This window comes from Oncorhynchus tshawytscha, unplaced genomic scaffold, assembly GCF_018296145.1.
Source record: "Oncorhynchus tshawytscha isolate Ot180627B unplaced genomic scaffold, Otsh_v2.0 Un_contig_1775_pilon_pilon, whole genome shotgun sequence".
Taxonomy (NCBI): Eukaryota; Metazoa; Chordata; class Actinopteri; order Salmoniformes; family Salmonidae; genus Oncorhynchus; species Oncorhynchus tshawytscha.
In genome coordinates, this window is record NW_024609693.1 from 255,001 (window position 1) to 273,169 (window position 18,169).

The following is an 18,169-nucleotide window of genomic DNA, read 5'->3' on the forward strand; positions in this document are numbered from 1 at the left end:
GCATTTCTCCTCTGCCAAGATAATCTATTCATCTGACAGGTGTGGCATATCAAGAAGCTGACTAAACAGCATGACCATTACCCAGGTGCACTTAGTGCTCGGGGCAATAAAAGGCCACTCTAATATGTGCAGTTTTGCCACACAACACAATGCCACTGATGTCTCAGGTTTTGAGGGAGCGTGCAACTGTCATGATGACTGCAGGAATGTCCACAAGAGCTGTTTTCAGAGAATTTAATGTTCACTCATCTACAATGACCCGCCTCAAATTTCGTTTTAGAGAATTTGGCAGTACGTCCAACCGGCCTCACAATCGCAGACCACATGTAACCACCACACCAAGCCCAGGACCTCCACATCCGGCTTCTTCACCTGCGGGATCGTCTGAAATCAGCCATCCGGACAGTTGATGAAACTGTGGGTTTGCATAAGCGAAGAATTTCTGCACAAACAGTCAGAAACCGTCTCAGGGAAGCTCATCTGCGTGCTCGTTGTCCTCACCAGGGTCTTGACCTGACTGCAGTTCAGCGTTGTAACTGACTTCAGTGGGCAAAGGCTCACCTTCAGTGGCCACTGGCACGCTGGAGAAGTGGGCTCAACTGTTCCGGAAAGATAGCAGACTGATGTTTGTTGATGTCAACGTTGTGAACAGAGTGCCCAATGGTGGAGGTGGGGTTATGTAATGGGAAGGCTCAAGCTATGGACAACGAGCACAATTGCATTTTATCGATGGCAATTTGAATACACAGAGATACGGTGACGAGATTCTGTGGCCCATTGTCGTGCCATCCATCACCTCATGTTACAGCATAATAATGCACAGCCCCATGTCGCAAGGATCGGTACACAATTCCTGGAAGCTGAAAATGTCCTAGTTTTTCCATGGCCTGCATACTCACCATACATGTCACCCATTGAGCATGTTTGAGATGCTCTGGATTGACGTGTACGACAGTGTATTACAGTTTCCGCCAATATCCAGCAACTTTGCACAGTCATTGAAGAGGAGTGGGACAACATTCCACAGGCCACAATCAACAGCCTGATCAACTCTATGTGAAGGAGATGTGTTGTGTGGCATGAGGAAAATGGTGGTCACACTAGATACTGACTGGTTTTCTGATCCACCCCACTACTTTTTTTTTTAAGGTATCTGTGACCAACATATGCATATCTGTATTCCCAGTTATGTGAAATCCATAGATTAGGGCCCTTATGAATTCATTTCAATTGACTGATTTCCTGATATGAACTGTAACTCAGTAAAATCTTTTAAATGTTTGCATGTTGCGTTTATATTTTTGTTCAGTGTAGTTCTTGCATCACCAGATATTGTGGGCACAGAATTAAATGGAACACTATTACATTGTATCTCTATGGCTGTGTGTAACCCACATTGTGGCCACACACACCCAATCTGTATCACCATCCACTTTGGATTGAAGTAAATTACCATATCAAATTAAATATCAAGCCATAACACTAATCTAAATGTGAAAGAACAATCGGAACAGATGCTTTCAGAAAGACATGGAAAAACCACGTCATTTTTGGAGCAAATCAAATAGCCTCCCCTGAAACCCTTTTGGCTGCCATTTTGAATTTATGTGAATTTTCATTAGGCTCCTTGCATAATTGGCTACAGCCCTGGTGTGTTGGAGGGGATATGATGGATTTGATTGTAAGCCTTTCAGAGTGGATTAGCCTTCGCTATCATCTGCCACAGAGAGAGACAGGAGACGGAGTCAGTACAGGTCTGAGTTTGGTTCAACAGCCACACAGAGAGACAGGAGACTGAGTCAGTACAGGTCTGAGTTTGGTTCAACAGCCACAGAGAGAGACAGGAGACTGAGTCAGTACAGGTCTGAGTTTGGTTCAACAGCCACAGAGAGAGACAGGAGACTGAGTCAGTACAGGTCTGAGTTTGGTTCAACAGCCACAGAGAGAGACAGGAGACTGAGTCAGTACAGGTCTGAGTTTGGTTCAACAGCCACAGAGAGAGACAGGAGACTGAGTCAGTACAGGTCTGAGTTTGGTTCATCTGTAACAGAGAGAGAAGCCAGTCAGTCAGTACAGGTCTGAGTTTGGTTCAACAGCCACAGAGAGAGACAGGAGACTGAGTCAGTACAGGTCTGAGTTTGGTTCATCTGTAACAGAGAGAGAAGCCAGTCAGTCAGTACAGGTCGGAGTTTCACTTAGCCATAGAGGAAGTTCTGATCCATTGTGGAATATGAAAAATATTGTACTCTGCTTATAAAAGTCAAGAATATAGGGACCAGTAGGATAAAAGAAAAAACCTGTACAACTGTACACCTTTTAATAATTAAACAAATAATCTAGTTAGATTATTTATATCTAGTTGTGATTATTTTAAGAAGAGTCACTGTATATACAAAGACCAGTAAACTAGAACTAACAGACTGTAAGTAGTACAGATGAACTACACAACTACATTAGACATGAATATATTACTACTGTATTACAATATTAAACATTAGTGCTCTATTGACTGTATGTTTAAAGGATACAAGGCTGCTCGGCCTGTATTAAGGGCTTGTGGTCACATGACATGCAGGTGAGCTTGGCGTCGGCGATGACGAACACCAGGTTGGTCTTCCACAGCTTCTCAGCATGGAACATCCTGGATCGAGACAGAAACAAGACACAGAGGAGATGCCATGAGACATGGCATTGGGGAAGACGGGGTACTACAATACTAGGGTTGAAAAATTCCTGAAACTTTCCCTCATGTTCACATGTTTTCCAGAAATCCCGGTTGGAAGATTCCCGGAATCTAATTATATTTCAAGTGAAACACCCGTATGTTCCAATGAGAACATAATTGTCTGAATGGGTTGAGTTGAGTCGACCTACCAAACATAAGCTGCATCCAACCTTGAAGGGTCGGTGTGAGGGCAACACTGTCTGCTTATATATGGTCCAAGCTATAGTCCTAAATTACACCGGCCTCAGACCATAGCAGACCATAGCGGAAACACAGGCCGGCAGTTTTGAGTTTAGACAAAAATTGACCTTCTTTATGGTGGTTGTTAACTGGCGACGTATGCGAAGCTAATGCACAGCAACACAGTGCGGCAGGCACCCCATTAGACAGCACGAGGGAGCCTTAAAACAGCAAACGCACCGCCAAGATTGTGGTCTGCCTTGCAGCATACTGACTCTACCTCACCTTTAAGGCATGTGGAGTTTACTACCTCCTCGGCCCAGGGAACTCCACTTTGTCATTAGAGTGACAGATTTATTCGGTTGAGTGCAATTGCACTGGCAGCACTAGCACACCACTAGCAGCACTAGCAGACCACTAGCAGCACTAGCAGACCACTAGCAGACCACTGGCAGCACTAGCAGACCACTAGCAGCACTAGCAGACCACTAGCAGCATTAGCAGACCACTAGCAGCACTAGCAGACCACTAGCAGACCACTAGCAGACCACTGGCAGCTCTAGCAGACCACTAGCAGCACTAGCAGCACTAGCAGACCACTAGCAGCACTAGCAGCGCTAGCAGCACTAGCAGACCACTAGCAGCACTAGCAGCACTAGCAGCACTAGCAGCACTAGCAGACCACTAGCAGCACTAGCAGACCACTAGCAGACCACTGGCAGCACTAGCAGACCACTAGCAGCACTAGCAGACCACTAGCAGACCACTAGCAGCACTAGCAGACCACTAGCAGACCACTAGCAGACCACTAGCAGCACTAGCAGACCACTAGCAGACCACTAGCAGCACTAGCAGCACACCACTAGCAGCACTAGCAGCACACCACTAGCAGACCACAAGCAGAGCACACCAAGACTATATAACAAGAGTACTTTATAATGAAATCGCACATAACCTGTGTGAAGAAGTTGTTTGTAGTCTCAGTGATTTAGCTATGTGGTGGGGTGGAGGAAATGAAGGTGCTTGTATTCAATTGAGGGGCTCTGATTCCCAAGATTCTTTGCGTCCAACATTAAACCCACTGTGCCTTCCAGCCTGGCCAAAAGTAGTGTACTACCACATTGCCATTTCAGATGTATACATAGTCATTAAAACCAATTGTATGGCAGCACCATCTTTAGATAGGATCCTATGCCCTATTATTAGAACTAAACTGTCAGAGGTAATATGGGTCAAGCACATTCCACTGTCTTGAATCTGCACAGCTGGTTTAGAGCAGGCCTGATAGCAATCAGCCAGTGCCTTTTCCCCACTGAGCCACATAGAATAATGTCTTCTATTGAGGTAGAGTTGTACTTGGCTCTTGGTGGGTTCATATATAATAAGTGTGACGAGCAATGATCCCTCTAATTTCTTTCGGCACTGAGCAAATTTCAGGTCTGCTGAGCGCAAACTTTCTGTGCAACATCTGGTGTGTGTTTATTGTGAACACTGAGGCTGAACTCGCTTTAAGTTACAGTTTCAACAGTGGCCAAGTAGGCTACTGTGGCTATTTGATCATAATGTAGGCCTATCAGAGTGGTCTACCATCAAAAACAATGGAGAAAATGCATCCCATAACATTTTAACATGGAAATAGCTGTTCTATCATTCAGCCTACAGTAGCAGCCAATGTGTGGTGTTTAATGTAGGTCTACATTCCATGAGACTTTTGGAAAAAAACACGCAGGACTTGACATTAACCTGTTTATCCACTTGCCCTTCATACAAGGTGACTGAAAATGTACTGTTTGATGCAAGAAACCACTTAACAAAATAAAATGCTTTTTTATTCCCATACCATTTTTACAGAGAATCAGACAAATGACGCTTTGATCTCAAAACAAGCGTATCTACTCCCAACCTCTCATGCTGTAAGCACAGTCCAGTTGAAAGTGAATGGCACAGATCCATATATGGCAAAGGTCTATTTGCATATGTCTGATTTTACTGCAGTTCTGATTGGTTATGCCGCACCGTAGAATAGAGTGTGGACCTGAGTCGTGCCTGTCAATGCAATAGAATCGTACTCCAATGCGCTCTTCCTACAAGAAAATCTTTTGCATAATTCGTTTTGTTTCGGTATGTTGCATTGAAAGTCGGTAATATTGTATTGATTTGATCACAATTCCCACATTAAAGGGAAATTTTGATAGTATTAACTAAAGGAGAGAACTAGAATTTTGAGTGAAGTTCCATCTCGTGATCTGTGTGGCAGTCCCAGAGGATTGTTGATGAGGTTTTACCAAGGTTATGTTCAGTTGGGTACGCAATACAAAACAGTCTTGCAATGAAAAATGGAATTCTATGTTGTTATTGGACAAGTTTAGGTAGTGCCTACCCATTTAAAAAAAATCTCCCTACTGTAAAGGACCCTGGAGTGTGTAAAATAGGTTGCAGTGAATGACAGCTCTCACCTGGAGCAGTTTTCACAGTCTAGTGTTCCTCTGAAGGACTTTTCCTCGTTGTCATAGAAGTATTGAGTCTGCTCCGTGATACAGCTCTCCTTGGACATGTCAGGTATTTCGTCATCAGTGTCTGCTGTGGAACACACAGCACGCACACACAAACGCAGTACACACGCACGCGCACAACACACATGCACACAAACAAACAAACAGATTGTCAAGGATCCAGCAAGGTAGGGGTTATGTCCATAGAACACACCGTGTACATTCTCAAGTTCTAAGAAGACAAATTACTGTTCAGTTGCTCTGGTAGCCAAAACATACAGAAATCCATCTACATTTGAACAATGTTATTTCTCAATTAATATTCCTGGCATAGCTCATCATTGCTTGATAAATAACTTGCTATGCTCTGAGAATACCGTCATTGCTTTCATAACAACAGCGCCAATACTTTTATTAAGGGCCCATCATGCTAAATAGAAAAGGGCATTTTATTAACACGTGGTTTTTTATGAGATCATACTTAACAACCTAATTTTAAAAAATGTTTTAGAAGAGTCGGAAATCTCACCTGCGTGCAGGAAATTAGGGAATGCTATGCTAACCAATAATTGCTGTAGTATCGACCTGTAGGGAATCAAAGTAAAATCAAATCAAATCAAATTTTATTTGTCACATACACATTGTTAGCAGATGTTAATGCGAGTGTAGCGAAATGCTTGTGCTTCTAGTTCCGACAATGCAGTAATAACGAGCAAGTAATCTAACTAACAATTCCAAAAAAAACTACTGTCTTATACACAGTGTAAGGGGATAAAGAATATGTACATAAGGATATATGAATGAGTGATGGTACAGAGCAGCATAGGCAAGATACAGTAGATGATATCGAGTACAGTATATACATATGAGATAAGTATGAAAACCAAGTGGCATAGTTAAAGTGGCTAGTGATACATGTATTACATAAGGATGCAGTCGATGATATAGAGTACAGTATCAACGTATGCATATGAGATGAACAATGTAGGGTAAGTAACATTATATAAGGTAGCATTGTTTAAAGTGGCTAGTGATATATTTACATCATTTCCCATCAATTCCCATGATTAAAGTGGCTGGAGTAGAGTCAGTGTCATTGACAGTGTGTTGGCAGTAGCCACTCAATGTTAGTGGTGGCTGTTTAACAGTCTGATGGCCTTGAGATAGAAGCTGTTTTTCAGTCTCTCGGTCCCAGCTTTGATGCACCTGTACTGACCTCGCCTTCTGGATGACAGCGGGGTGAACAGGCAGTGGCTCGGGTGGTTGATGTCCTTGATGATCTTTATGGCCTTCCTGTAGCATCGGGTGGTGTAGGTGTCCTGGAGGGCAGGTAGTTTGCCCCCGGTGATGCGTTGTGCAGACCTCACTACCCTCTGGAGAGCCTTACGGTTGAGGGCGGTGCAGTTGCCATACCAGGCGGTGATACAGCCCGCCAGGATGCTCTCGATTGTGCATCTGTAGAAGTTTGTGAGTGCTTTTGGTGACAAGCCGAATTTCTTCAGCCTCCTGAGGTTGAAGAGGCGCTGCTGCGCCTTCCTCACGATGCTGTCTGTGTGAGTGGACCAATTCAGTTTGTCTGTGATGTGTATGCCGAGGAACTTAAAACTTGCTACCCTCTCCACTACTGTTCCATCGATGTGGATAGGGGGTGTTCCCTCTGCTGTTTCAAGTCCACAATCATCTCCTTAGTTTTGTTGACGTTGAGTGTGAGGTTATTTTCCTGACACCACACTCCGAGGGCCCTCACCTCCTCTCTGTAGGCCGTCTCGTCGTTGTTGGTAATCAAGCCTACCACTGTTGTGTCGTCCGCAAACTTGATGATTGAGTTGGAGGCGTGCATGGCCACGCAGTCGTGGGTGAACAGGGAGTACAGGAGAGGGCTCAGAACGCACCCTTGTGGGGCCCCAGTGTTGAGGATCAGCGGGGAGGAGATGTTGTTGCCTACCCTCACCACCTGGGGGCGGCCCGTCAGGAAGTCCAGTACCCAGTTGCACAGGGCGGGGTCGAGACCCAGGGTCTCGAGCTTGATGACGAGCTTGGAGGGTACTATGGTGTTGAATGCCGAGCTGTAGTCGATGAACAGCATTCTCACATAGGTATTCCTCTTGTCCAGATGGGTTAGGGCAGTGTGCAGTGTGGTTGAGATTGCATCGTCTGTGGACCCTATTTGGGCGGTAAGCAAATTGGAGTGGGTCAAGGGTGTCAGGTAGGGTGGAGGTGATATGGTCCTTGACTAGTCTCTCAAAGCACTTCATGATGACGGATGTGAGTGCTACGGGCGGTAGTCGTTTAGCTCAGTTACCTTAGCTTTCTTGGGAACAGGAACAATGGTGGCCCTCTTGAAGCATGTGGGAACAGCAGACTGGTATAGGGATTGATTGAATATGTCCGTAAACACACCGGCCAGCTGGTCTGCGCATGCTCTGAGGGCGCGGCTGGGGATGCCGTCTGGGCCTGCAGCCTTGCGAGGGTTAACACGTTTAAATGTCTTACTCACTTCGGCTGCAGTGAAGGAGAGACCGCATGTTTCCGTTGCAGGCCGTGTCAGTGGCACTGTATTGTCCTCAAAGCGGGCAAAAAGTTATTTAGTCTGCCTGGGAGCAAGACATCCTGGTCCGTGACTGGGCTGGGTTTCTTCCTGTAGTCCGTGATTGACTGTAGACCCTGCCACATACCTCTTGTGTCTGAGCCGTTGAATTGAGATTCTACTTTGTCTCTGTACTGGCGCTTAGCTTGTTTGATAGCCTTGCGGAGGGAATAGCTGCACTGTTTGTATTCAGTCATGTTACCAGACACCTTGCCCTGATTAAAAGCAGTGGTTCGTGCCTTCAGTTTCACACGAATGCTGCCATCAATCCACGGTTTCTGGTTAGGGAATGTTTTAATCGTTGCTATGGGAACGACATCTTCAACGCACGTTCTAATGAACTCGCACACCGTATCAGCGTATTCGTCAATGTTGTTGTCTGACGCAATACGAAACATCTCCCAGTCCACGTGATGGAAGCAGTCTTGGAGTGTGGAGTCAGCTTGGTCGGACCAGCGTTGGACAGACCTCAGCGTGGGAGCTTCTTGTTTTAGTTTCTGTCTGTAGGCAGGGATCAACAAAATGGAGTCGTGGTCAGCTTTTCCGAAAGGGGGCGGGGCAGGGCCTTATATGCGTCGCGGAAGTTAGAGTAACAATGATCCAGGGTCTTTCCACCCCTGGTTGCGCAATCGATATGCTGATAAAATTTAGGGAGTCTTGTTTTCAGATTAGCCTTGTTAAAATCCCCAGCTACAATGAATACAGCCTCCGGATAAATCGTTTCCAGTTTGCAGAGAGTTAGATAAAGTTCGTTCAGAGCCATCGATGTGTCTGCTTGGGGGATATATACGGCTGTGATTATAATTGAAGAGAATTCTCTTGGTAGATAATGCGGTCTACATTTGATTGTGAGGAATTCTAAATCAGGTGAACAGAAGGATTTGAGTTCCTGTATGTTTCTTTCATCACACCATGTCACGTTGGCCAAAAGGCATACGCCCCCGCCCGTCTTCTTACCAGAAAGATGTTTGTTTCTGTCGGCGCGATGCGTGGAGAAACCCGCTGGCTGCACCGCTTCGGATTGCGTCTCTCCAGTTAGCCATGTTTCCGTGAAGCAGAGAACGTTACAGTCTCTGATGTCCCTCTGGAATGCTACCCTTGCTCGGATTTCATCAACCTTGTTGTCAAGAGACTGGACATTGGCAAGAAGAATGCTAGGGAGTGGTGCACGATGTGCCCGTCTCCGGAGTCTGACCAGAAGACCGCTTCGTTTCCCTCTTTTCTGAGTCGTTTTTTTTTTGGTCGCTGCATGTGATCCACTCCGTTACACTGGTTGTAAGGCAGAACACAGGATCCGCATCGCGAAAAACATATTCTTGGTCGTACTGATGGTGAGTTGACGCTGATCTTATATTCAGTAGTTCTTCTCGGCTGTATGTAAAGAAACCTAAGATGACCTGGGGTACTAGTGTAAGAAATAACACGTAAAAAAACAAAAAACTGCATAGTTTCCTAGGAACGCGAAGCGAGGCGGCCATCTCTGTCGGCGCCGGAAGTATGTACACAAATTAATACCTCTTGACAGAACATCCAACAAATCTTCTGTCCGTGACAGGAAAAATACTCACATACTGTATCATCACAACCCACATTTCTTACAGATTTTCATTCAGATGGCGAGTTTATTGGCTTTTAGCGAAAGAACCGCAAATGTCATAATCAAAAAGCCTTTGTGTGGAAAAATATGACAATGTGTTAAGCCTCCCTGTAAACAAATCTAATTTTATTGGACATATTGTAAGACACACAGCGAATGAAATCAGGACAGAAGGCGAGCTAGTGTAAACAAAGTGCTCTGGGACCTGTAGAATGCTTACACAGATGGCCCACAGACTGCCTCTGTATTTGTACATCTGCACTGGGAACAGTGTTAAGGAACCAAGAGTTGGGTCTCACCAGGCTGCTGCTGATGCTAACCATCCAACGTTCAAAATGTCTGCTATGGTGGGCTGCAAGGGACAAAAAGGTTGGGTATTACAAAACACATTACAAAACATATTTTCACATGGTGAAGCCCAAGAATAACTTCAGGTAATCGAAACAACTCCCAATAACTAAACATTCCATGTAAAACAGCACATTTTAAACTTGGGCTTATACCTTTTCTAAACATCCTGATTGTGCTGGCAAAGCGAGTCTCGAGCCGAGGTATTTGCCAAGTGCGCGGACACCGACTCAGACAAGCCAGACAAGATTTTGGAAGGGAATTAGCACAGAGCCCACCACAACAGATGCTAGTGTAAATCTACAAAGTGAAAAGGAACAACAAGTAGGTTCCGGTTTGACTGAAAGAACAGCCATGTTGTTTTGATTATGATTAGCATGCAATGCTCTGGTCTAGTGACTCAGGCCTGTGTCCTTTCTTTCCAGGTTGATAGAGTTCAGTCATCAAGGGGAGCTAACTAACCATGTTAAAAGTCATATCAAATTCCAATCAAAAGCTATTATCTACATCTTTGACCTACTTTTGTAGTCAAAATCTATTTGTCAATAACAATGAAAATGTAGATCAAAGTCTACAAAGATTCTGTATGTTAATTAACAAACTTATGATAAAAATCTAGACCCAACATTGACCTAAATAATTCTGTAAATTACTTTAAATTAAAGTGATCACTCCAAAAGTGTGTCAGAAGACTACAGACCACAAACGTTGTTGGTTGTGTAGATCCAGCTTTAGATGTGCTATCTTAATTTTATCAATATTTTGTTGCAGAGAATTTTCCATTGCAAATTAGGTAGGTTTAAAAAGGCCTCTAATGTTTGTAATTTCTCCTTCAAAATGTCAGACTTGATACAGATACAGAACTGTATTTTTTTGTGAAGAATCAATAACAAGTGGGACACAATCATGAAGTGGAACGACATTTATTGGATATTTCAAACTTTTTAACAAATCAAAAACTGAAAAATTGGGCGTGCAAAATTATTCAGCCCCTTTACTTTCCGTGCAGCAAACTCTCTCCAGAAGTTCAGTGAGGATCTCTGAATGATCCAATGTTGACCTAAATGACTAATGATGATAAATACAATCCACCTGTGTGTAATCAAGTGTCCGTATAAATGCACCTGCACTGTGATAGTCTCAGAGGTCCGTTAAAAGCGCAGAGAGCATCATGAAGAACAAGGAACACACCAGGCAGGTCCGAGATACTGTTGTGAAGACGTTTAAAGCCGGATTTGGATACAAAAAGATTTCCCAAGCTTTAAACATCCCAAGGAGCACTGTGCAAGCGATAATATTGAAATGGAAGGAGTATCAGACCACTGCAAATCTACCAAGACCTGGCCGTCCCTCTAAACTTTCAGCTCATACAAGGAGAAGACTGATCAGAGATGCAGCCAAGAGGCCCATGATCACTCTGGATGAACTGCAGAGATCTACAGCTGAGGTGGGAGACTCTGTCCATAGGACAACAATCAGTCGTATATTGCACAAATCTGGCCTTTATGGAAGAGTGGCAAGAAGAAAGCCATTTCTTAAAGATATCCATAAAAAGTGTCGTTTAAAGTTTGCCACAAGCCACCTGGGAGACACACCAAACATGTGGAAGAAGGTGCTCTGGTCAGATGAAACCAAAATTGAACTTTTTGGCAACAATGCAAAACGTTATGTTTGGCGTAAAAGCAACACAGCTCATCACCCTGAACACACCATCCCCACTGTCAAACATGGTGGTGGCAGCATCATGGTTTGGGCCTGCTTTTCTTCAGCAGGGACAGGGAAGATGGTTAAAATTGATGGGAAGATGGATGGAGCCAAATACAGGACCATTCTGGAAGAAAACCTGATGGAGTCTGCAAAAGACCTGAGACTGGGACGGAGATTTGTCTTCCAACAAGACAATGATCCAAAACATAAAGCAAAATCTACAATGGAATGGTTCAAAAATAAACATATCCAGGTGTTAGAATGGCCAAGGCAAAGTCCAGACCTGAATCCAATCGAGAATCTGTGGAAAGAACTGAAAACTGCTGTTCACAAATGCTCTCCATCCAACCTCACTGAGCTCGAGCTGTTTTGCAAGGAGGAATGGGAAAACATTTCAGTCTCTCGATGTGCAAAACTGATAGAGACATACCCCAAGTGACTTACAGCTGTAATCGCAGCAAAAGGTGGCGCTACAAAGTATTAACTTAAGGGGGCTGAATAATTTTGCACGCCCAATTTTTCAGTTTTTGATTTGTTAAAAAAGTTTGAAATATCCAATAAATGTCGTTCCACTTCATGATTGTGTCCCACTTGTTGTTGATTCTTCACAAAAAAATACAGTTTTATATCTTTATGTTTGAAGCCTGAAATGTGGCAAAAGGTCGCAAAGTTCAAGGGGGCCGAATACTTTCGCAAGGCACTGTATGTCCTAACAAAAAATGTATCAACCACTACAAAAATGTGCATGAACTTTAATCCACATTTCCTGTTGCTGCAGGATTAACAAATAAACTCTCCTTCCAGACTCACATTAAGCATCTCCAATCCAAAATTAAATCTAAAATCGTCTTCCTATTTCGCAACAAAGCATCCTTCACTCATGCTGCCAAACATACCCTCGTAAAACTGACCATCCTACTGATCCTCGACTTCGGCGATGTCATTTACAAAATAGACTCCAACACTCTACTCAACAAATTGGATGCAGTCTATCACAGTGCCATCCGTTTTGTCACCAAAGCCCCATATACTACCCACCACCTTATCAAATAGCCAGATCTACACAACAAATGGCTTTAAACATGGCCTTATCACCTTATCAAATAGCCAGATCTACACAACAAATGGCTTTAAACATGGACTTATCACTTTATCAAATAGCCAGATCTACACAACAAATGGCTTGAGACATGTCACCTTGATCTTAGACTACGTTTGACATCTAAAAACATCTGACAAGTTTTGATTTTAGAGTGAACCATCACTTTAAACTACAATTATGTGGCTTGTTATTCAAAATGTTCAATACCCCTTTAAGATCCCATATTACAACAGCTTCAAAATAGTCTTAGCGCCACCTAAGACTCAGTCCACTCCAAGTGTTACCCAAAGACATTACTCTGACTAATCCATTATTTTCAGGAGGCCTTTGACTGCTCAAACGGCTCTTACTCGTTATCCCGCATTTCCTCTGGTGTCCGTCTAATCTGTATTTATGGTTATTTATGGTCCTCTGGTGACAGTGTGTGTGTATATGTGTATGTGTGTGTGTCTCTGGCTTATGTAACTCACCACGTAGACTGAGCGCAGGCCCGCCGCGGACCCCTTGCTCTCCCTCTTGGGGTCGCAGACCGACTGGTAGTCGTATGTCTTGTTGAGCGTGAACAGAGACATGTTGACCAGGTTGACCATGAGGATAGGGTCGATCATCCCGAAGAACTGGCCGATCTGTAGGTGGGGGGATGTGCAAGCGCATTGCACATGTAAGATCCAATGGACGCAGAACAGACACTTATGCACATGAACACACACAGATTGACGCAGATACATTGGCCGTACACACACACAACACACACACATCTGCGACCACCTGTGAGTTCCCAGTGCCCATATAAACATTTATAATAACATTTATGAAAATAAATACAAATAAAACAGATAGGTGCAGTGAAATGTGTTGTTCTAAATGGTCGGCCATAGTAGTACGGCGCCCCTGGAGAAATTAGGGTTAAGTGCCTTGCTCAAGGGCACATCAACAGGTTTTTCACCTTATTGGTTCAGGTATTTGAACCAGCCACCTTTCGTTTACTGGCCCAAAGCTCTAACCACTAGGCTACCTGCCACTCTTTGTAATTGACGGATATACACTGAGTGTACAAAACATTAAGAGCAACTTCCTAATATTGAATTGCACCTCCTTTTGCCCTCTGAACAGCCTCAATTCGTCGGGGGCATGGACTATAAGGTGCCGAATGCGTTCCACAGGGATGCTGGCCCACGTTGACGCCAATGCTTCCCACAGTTGTGTCAAGTGGGCTGGATGTCCTTTGTGTGTTGGACCATCGTTGATACACACGGGACACTCAAATCAGTGCGTCTGGCACCTACTACCATACCCCATTCAAAGGCACTTAAATATTTTGACTTGCCCATTCACCCTCTGAATGGCACACATTTAACCTGTCTCCTCCCCTTCATCTACACTGATTGAAGTGGATTTAACAGGTGACATCAATAAGGGATCATAGCTTTCAACTGGATTGACCTGGTCAGTCTATGTCATGTTTTGTACATTTGAGTAAAAATCCTGTCCAGGACTGACCAGTCCAGAAATAACCCCCTCTGATAGGCTAGTGTGGCTCACCATTTCAAAAAGGATTTCCTTAGCATTTTTTTTGTTGATAGGATTAAAAACCCAAACGCTTTAATCTTGGTGAAGTCATCTCAGCTCTCATGAGCACTCGGACACACACACACATTTTTAAAACACACGCACACATGAATGTGCTCTCACACACACACACACACTCCCGCACATGTACTCCCGCGCACGCACACAATCACACACAATCAGTAAATCACCCCTGGCTCACCCAGCTAATATGTAGCAGTGGGATTCAGTTGAATCAAATTAACACAGTATACCAGGAAGCCTAAATGAACATGGAGGAAGTGGTCATGGCACGTCTAGACACCCCTTTGGTGTGATAGCACCTTATGTGTGTGTGCGTGTGTATGTGCGTACGTCAGAGCAAGCGTACGTGATAGTGTGTGAGTTTGTGTGTGTGTGTGTCTGCTAGAGCAAAAAAAATGCCCTCCTCTTCCGCTATGCAAGGTCGCGGTGAGCAACCCCAAAATCACACCACTCCCCTCATTTTGGACCCTGAAACCCCAAGATTCGGAGAAAGAGTTGGTTATGGCTCACCACGTCTGTCATAAGGAAATATAAATCAATGCTTCTATAAAAACCTGTCTCCCCTTTCCCTGTAGAAAAACACAAATAATGAATTAACAGTCACAGATCTGTCGGCTGGGACCTGCCAGGACCCCCTGGAGAGGGAGAGCCGTACCTCCTGTAGGAAACATGATTTAGGGTCGAGCGGCCTTCTCCAAACAAGGAACCCTAGTTTTTTAGTGCTCCTGCCAAACATCTAAAGGGGACTGATTTATCCAGTGCACACCCTGATTGGGGCCTGCAGCCTGAAAAACATTTATTCAAGTGGTAGGGTGAGGGGCCCACACTGGGTGTAGTGTGTGTGTGTGTGGGGGGGGTATGGTGAAGTTAGGTTCAGATAGGGTTTGAGTGGGTTGAAGTGCACATGGGGTTAGGTTGTATAAGGTTGGAACATGTTGGGTAAACTTAGTCGGGATCAGGTTGATTTGAGTTGGGCCAGTGATGACTATGGGTTGAGTACGGCTGAACAAGGTAATATCAATGGAATAAGAGTCGGATGAGAGTGACTCACCTGACCGATGTATTCATCCCGATTGGCCATGACTAGGAATCCCCATCATCCAGGATGACACAGTCCACATGCTGGAATCATATAGAGATAATGGGATAAACCATCATCATATAAGGGGAGGTAGAATTGGATAATTCTCAATCACTATTTGCATGCTTAATCAAGTTATCTTAATTCAATAGTTGTATTTGTCTTAAAATTCTATCGCCAATCAAATAATCATATTTAATATAACTGTATAATCAATCAAATGATCTTACCTCATCATTCCTCTGACAACCACAGATCTCGTCCTTACACTGTAGAGAAAATAAATGGTTTTCATTTCAGACACAAAGAGTTAATTAAGAGTCATTATGAAATAATGTCAATCTACTTACGTTCATCTTCAGAGTAGCATTGATGAAGTTGGTCATCCAGGTATTGATGTCCAGTTTCACTCCCACAACTGCAATCAACCACACAACCACCACAACATTACAGTTCCATTATGGTGTGAACTAAACAACATTACAGTTCCATTATGGTGTGAACTAAACAACATTACAGTTCCATTATGGTGTGAACTAAACAACCACCACAACATTACAGTTCCATTATGGTGTGAACTAAACAACATTACAGTTCCATTATGGTGTGAACTAAACAACATTACAGTTCCATTATGGTGTGAACTAAACAACCACCACAACATTACAGTTCCATTATGGTGTGAACTAAACAACCACCACAACATTACAGTTCCATTATGGTGTGAACTAAACAACCACCACAACATTACAGTTCCATTATGGTGTGAACTAAACATCCACCACAACATTACAGTTCCATTATGATGTGAACTAAACAACCACCACAACATTACAGTTCCATTATGGTGTGAACTAAACAACCACCACAACATTACAGTTCCATTATGATGTGAACTAATCAACCACCACAACATTACAGTTCCATTATGGTGTGAACTAATCAACCACCACAACATTACAGTTCCATTATGATGTGAACTAATCAACCACCACAACATTACAGTTCCATTATGGTGAGAACTAAACAACATTACAGAACTAAACAACATTACAGTTCCATTATGATGTGAACTAATCAACCACCACAACATTACAGTTCCATTATGGTGTGAACTAAACAACCACCACAACATTACAGTTCCATTATGGTGTGAACTAATCAACCACCACAACATTACAGTTCCATTATGATGTGAACTAAACAACCACCACAACATTACAGTTCCATTATGGTGTGAACTAATCAACCACCACAACATTACAGTTCCATTATGGTGTGAACTAATCAACCACCACAACATTACAGTTCCATTATGATGTGAACTAAACAACCACCACAACATTACAGTTCCATTATGGTGAGAACTAAACAACATTACAGTTCCATTATGGTGTGAACTAAACAACATTACAGTTCCATTATGGTGAGAACTAAACAACATTACAGTTCCATTATGGTGTGAACTAAACAACCACCACAACATTACAGTTCCATTATGGTGTGAACTAAACATCCACCACAACCTTACAGTTCCATTATGGTGTGAACTAAACAACCACCACAACATTACAGTTCCATTATGGTGTGAACTAAACAACCTTACAGTTCCATTATGGTGTGAACTAAACAACATTACAGTTCCATTATGGTGTGAACTAAACAACCACCACAACATTACAGTTCCATTATGGTGTGAACTAAACAACCACCACAACATTACAGTTCCATTATGGTGTGAACTAAACAACCACCACAACATTACAGTTCCTAAACAACCACCACAACATTACAGTTCCTAAACATCCACCACAACATTACAGTTCCTAAACAACCACCACAACATTACAGTTCCATTATGGTGTGAACTAAACAACCACCACAACATTACAGTTCCATTATGGTGTGAACTAAACAACCACCACAACATTACAGTTCCTAAACAACCACCACAACATTACAGTTCCTAAACATCCACCACAACATTACAGTTCCTAAACAACCACCACAACATTACAGTTCCATTATGGTGTGAACTAAACATCCACCACAACCTTTTATGCTCTGGACAGAAACAAGTCACTGAAGGGGGACTACATGGACATTATTTTGATGTTTTCCGTTGCAAATGTTTTTTTTAAATGTACGGTTGTGCGCCCAATTAAACATGACCCTGGTGTGTAGAGTCCTTACCTGCTGGTTTGAGTCTGACTCCATCAATGTCCAGGTTCACTGCTCTGCTCACCAGGACTGAGTCCTCAGTCACTGAGACAAGAGAGGGAACAGAAATGGTCAGTTAGGACGGACGGACGGATGGACAGACGGACAGACAGACAGACAGACACATACACACACACACACACACACACTCCCTTGACTTACTGTTGGTGTCCTCCTGGTAGGGTGTTGGTGTGAAGATGTAGATGTCATTGTCCAGACTTCTCTTATAGAAGCTTGACTCATACGTCTCTGGGTCCTCTGTCCAGTCTAGTCCAGCACTGAAAAACACACACATACTCAGCTGCATCAACATGAATACTACAGATTTATCAAGTGAGCAAACATTCCTACAGAACATAATATACTGAATGTAAATTACTGATCAAGTTGAACTGCTCTACATGAAGCTTTATAGGTAATTATCATCATTAGAACAATGGATAGAGAGAGAGAGAGAGCTGAAAGAGAGAGAGAGCCGAGAGAGACAGAGCTGAGAGAGAGAGAGAGACGAGAGAGAGATGAGAGAGATAGCTGAGA

General features: G+C 43.4%; 1 pseudogene; it reads right to left on the minus strand.

Moving 5' to 3' along the window:
• LOC112214995 overlaps positions 1-18,169 on the minus strand; it is a 53,147-nt pseudogene that overhangs the window by 7,606 nt on the left and 27,372 nt on the right.